Here is a 5,361-nt window from a genome sequence, read left to right on the forward strand (position 1 = left end):
CTATCACCTTCCATCTTGAGTCTGTGCACTGCCCTGCTACACCAAAAGTTTAAAAGTAAAAAAGAAGTCAACAAGTAAGTAAATAAAAGACAAAAGCGTCAGGCAGCCAGTTTATATCATCATTTCAATTCTTCATGTCATCATTTCAATTCTTCATGTCTCTCGAATGTAGAATGCACTCTCACCTAAGACACAAGTAAGTTGATATTCAAAATATTTATTAACCAGTGAAAGATGGACACAGAACTGTTAGCTGGTACCCAGTCAACTTGGAGCAGACACTGCCTTGACACGGCCAGTGTGGGGTAATGATATGGACCGGCTTTACACGTGTGAGCCCACAACACAAGATCCTCGGTGGCCTTACCTCTGTCTCCCCTCTAGCCTGTGCTCGGCCGCTTTCCTGTAACCACTTTGTGCTTCAACACTGTGGAGTCCATCTTGCTTTGACCCCTAGGAGGCTCAGAGCTGCAGAGCTTGTCGTATGGACCAACTTTAGTAACCACGTGGCGTATCAAACATGCATTTCAAAGCACAAATCTGTGTAATATCTTATTATGCTATTTTTGTCCATTTGTCCTTAGTCAAAATAGTAATCTTAAATTATACATATACATGCATTTCCATTTTGTATGTATCTATATATGTTATGATATATATGTGTATATATATGCTTAGGATATAACCATGTGTGAGTGTGTGTATGTGTGAGTGTGTGTGTGTGTGTGTGTGTGTGTGTGTGACGGAGCATTTTAGAGCTCGGTCTGGCATCTCTTCTCCATTTACATTCTCTTAGAGATCTCCACCAGTCTCACGGCTTTAAATGCCATCTCTATGCTGATGACTTCTAAATGTGTATCTCCAACCTAGACCTCTCTTTCTTGAACATCAACAAAACAGCATCGATTTGATGCATAAAAATCCTGGAAGAAAGGATTTTTTAAAAAAATCTATGTAGTAACCCATTCTGATGGGGTCAGTATTAAGTATTACTGGAGTTACTGAAATTCCACATTTCTAGTGAATCCCAGGGCTTGCATTGCTTTCTAAAAATAGGTTTATTTTAAAAATAAGATCACAGAGGTGCCTGGGTAGCTCAGTCGGTTGAGTGTCCAGTTTCAGCTCAGGTCATGATCTCAAGGTTCATGAGTTTGAGCCCCACATTGGGCTGTCTGCTGTCAGCACAGAGCCCCTGTGCTGCTTCGGATGCTCTGTCTTCTTCTGTCTCTCTCTGGCCCTCCCCCTCTGGTTTTCTCTGTCTCAAAAATAAACATTAAAAAAAAATAATTTAAAAAAGTAAAAATAAGATCACATCATTCCACACATCATTTATCTTACACATGTGATAAATATGTAAAAAATACATTTTGTTGGATTTTGAGGGTTTATTTTAAAGATACTCATGATCAGAGACAACAGGATCAGTATGGAGTCACTTGTGCTATGCTCATGTCACCAAACCAAGACTTAGTACCTGACCTAAGTATAGTTTTCAACCTGTCCCAAGGTTGTAGTCTTAAAGTGGCAAATCTGGAATTTCCTGGTCAGCCCTCATGAGGTAATCCACCTGATAGACCCCTTCCCTCCTCCAGAGAAAGATGAGGTCATCTGCTTTTTCCCTCTCCCCACTGCCCTGTGACTTTAAATTATCCCATTTGGTACAGCTCTTTGGAGCTCCTTTCTATCTTTCTGTCTGCTAGACAGGATGCTGCTTGATTCATGAATAGCTGAATAAAGCCAATTTGGTCTTTAAATTTACCTGGTTGAACTTTGTTTTTTAACAGACTCTTACCTTCAACAATGAAGCAAAGTTTGTTTCAAAAATAAACTACGTTCTTTATATGTGACAAATATATCAAAATTTGTTTATTGTATTTTTCTTATAAAATTCTTTAACAATGACTTTTTTTTTCTTAAGTTTATTTGAGAGAGAGAGAGAGAGAGAGAAAGAGTACAATCGGGGAAGGGGCAGAGAGAGAAAGGGAGACGCAGAAGCCAAAGCAGGCTCCAGGCTCTAAGATGTCAGCACCAGAGCCCCATGCGGGGCTCATATCCATGAACCGTGAAGTCATGACCTGAGCCGAAGTCAGACACTCAACCGACTGAACCACCCAGGTGCCCCTCTTATAAAATTCCTTATTATTTCCACCAAGAATTAAATAACTTTGGTTTAAATACATAGTGTATTTTTTAAATAAAAATTTTTAAATAAAAAATAAATTAAAATTTTTAATTCCAATATATTTAATATACAGTGTCATATTAGTTTGAGGTATATAATATAGTGATTCAACAATTCTATATGTTATTCAGTGTTCATCATGATAGGTGTACTCTTAATCCCCATCACCTAACTCACCCTCTAGCCCCCTCCCCTCTGTTTTGTGTTTTTTTTTCCTTTGTTCATTTGATTTGTCTCCTAAATTCCACATATGAGTGAAATCATATGGTATTTGTCTTTCTCTGGCTGATTTACTTCACTTAGCATTATATTCTCTATATCCATTCATGTTGTTGCACATGGCAAGATTTCATTCTTTTTTACGGCTGAGTCATATTCCATTATATATATTCCATATATATAGATATATATATACATATACCACATCTTTATCCATGCATCTGTTGATGGACACTTGGGTTGCTTCATAGTCTGACTCTCGTAAATAATGCTGCAGTAAACATAAGAGTGCATATATCCTTTCAAGTTAGTGTTTTCATATTCTTTGGCTAAATACTCAGTGTTGAGATTACTGGATCATATGGTAGAATTGATACTACTGTTAGAACCGATAAATGAATTCAGTAAGGTCACAGGATACAAAATGAATGTACAGAAGTCTGTTGCATGTCTGTACGCTAATAATGAAGCAGCAGAAAGAGAAATTAAGAAAATAATCCCACAGCGTATTTTACATAACATATTCATCTTTCAAAAACCTCATCAGTCAGTGTTCACTTATGGAAGTAGAACCTCCGTGAGGTGTGGGATAGGTAGGGCTCAATTATAAAAAAGTGGACCTCATAACTGTGGGAGGATATAGGAGCATGGGAACCAGGAGAACCCTCGAAGATCGAACCTGGGGTGACCGACCGACCGGTAGTCTGAAAAGTTAAAACATACACCCCACCATATGGGAGTGAGAAGGAAGGCAAGTAGGCAGGGAGGCCTACGGTGAGCCATGCCTCTGAGTTGCTACCACTCCAGTGGGCTGCCGCAGGGGTCTGGTGCTGGGCCAGGGTCTGGCGTTGGTCGTTGGAGTCACCAGGCAGGAAGAAGAACTGGGGGGAGCAAGAACAAGCTGGAACGTACCAGCTCCTCTGTGGCTGTCACCACTTCTAAACACATGACTTTGATCTCACCCTCGAATAGTGCTTTGACCTACTCTAATCCAGAACTGCCCTGAAGGACCCTCCACCCCCTTCCAATCAAATTCTACCCCTCTTTTTCTTGAGACATCCATAATACGGTCATTGCCCCTAGCACCTAACGATGCTTACAATGAACATATTCTTCCAGCCTTCCTATCACATTTCCTCTCCAACCATCTCACTGCTGTTCTTTTGCATTTGTGATAGCCCATCTCTCTTTATCCAGCATTTTCCATGCAACTACTTTGCCCCGTGCTTATCTTTTCCTATATCATATACTACAGACACTGTGCCACAGTATTTATAGAACACTGGGTCTCCTTTCTGTGCATCTAAGAAATTTCTTTTTTTTTTTCTTTTTTTAACTTTCTTTAATTATTTTTTAAAGAGAGAGAGAGAGGGAGAAAAAGAGCACAAGCTGGGGAGGGAGAGAGAGAGGGAGACACAGAATCCAAAGCAGGCTTCAGGCTCTGAGCTGTCAGCACAGAGCCCAGGGTGGGGCTGGAACCCACGAACCCACAAACCCACAAACCATGAGATCATGGCCTGAGCCAAAGTCAAACGCTCCACTGACTGAGCCACCCAGGTGCCCCTAAAAAATTTCTATTGTTGAAGCTGACCAGTTGCCTGCATTCTATAGGCTGAGATTGGATGGATCAAGCTAGAAAATCAGTTTGATATCTCAGTCTCAAATAGGGCCTAAGCACCTTCCGTCTGTCTGCAGGATTTTCCCCTTGTTATTCCTGTTTTATAAAGACTAACAAAACCCAAGAGCTTTCTTATAAAGGCACAGCAAGCAGCACTGAATCTCCCATTTGCATCAGTTCCTCTGTCCCCCCAAATCCCGTGAGAGCAGAGGAGAGGCAGATCTAGGTGGAAGTTGAGGCTGTCTGTACAGTAGATTTGCAACACAACTGAGATTAGGAAACTACAGTCCTTTATAATAGGATGCAAGCAAATATGCCCAACATTTGCCCCGGGGTGGGGGGGGGAGCGGAGATGTTATCTTTATTATACTAATTTGCAAACAAACCAGCCCTCTGCTTCAGAGAAAAAGACAATCTCCATCCTCTAAGGCTGTTTGCTATCCAAATATCACTGAAAAGATCATCTCAAGCAAGAGCTGTAGCTATCACTTTAAAAAAAAAAAAAGAGGTATAGTAAGCCAATAGCACAAATAAAATGGAATTCTGAACAAAACAATTATTCTAAAATAAGGTTGAAAAGGAAGAAAAAGGAACACAGAAAAGATGGTATAAATATGAAGCAAATTTCAACATGGTGGACCTAAATCCAACCATGCCTCTGATTCCATTGTCTAAAGTAGGAATTGCAGGGGCGCCTGGGTGGCTCAGCTGGTTAAGTGTCCGACTTCGGCTCAGGTCATGGTCTCCCCGTTCATGAGTTGGGCTCTGGGCTGACAGCTCAGAACCTGGAACCTGCCTCAGATTCTGTATCTCCCTCTCTCTCTCTCTCTCTCTCTGCCCCTCTCCAGTTTGTGCTCTCTCTCTCTCAAAAATAAATAAACATCAGAAAAATTAAATTAGGAATTACACGTGTCTGAATGCACCAATTAAAAAAATATTCAAAAACACACAGCTGTAGGCTGTCTGCAAGGAATCCGAATTAACAAGAAGATCTAGACACAATAAGTCAAAGAGCTGTATCGCGCAAAACTAACATAAAACAGTTCAAGTGGCTAGATTAAAATCAAAGTGATGTCAGAATATTTTATAAAGTAAAGGGTCTAATTCATCAAGAAGATGCAACAATCCTCAATGTGTGCACATTCAGTCAGAGGTTCAAAATATATGAAGTGCAAATGGGAAAAAAAAAAAAACAAAAAACCCCAAACACCTGAAAATCATCTTGGATGTAGAAATGCTTCGAAGTCTAGCAAAAGCTAGTAGAACAAACAAACCAAAAATGCAGCTTAGCAAGTTCATAGGTTTTCAGGTTATTACAAAACTCATTTGCATCGATACACTA

The sequence above is a fragment of the Panthera leo genome, chromosome B1 (genome assembly GCF_018350215.1).
Source record: "Panthera leo isolate Ple1 chromosome B1, P.leo_Ple1_pat1.1, whole genome shotgun sequence".
Lineage (NCBI taxonomy): Eukaryota > Metazoa > Chordata > Mammalia > Carnivora > Felidae > Panthera > Panthera leo.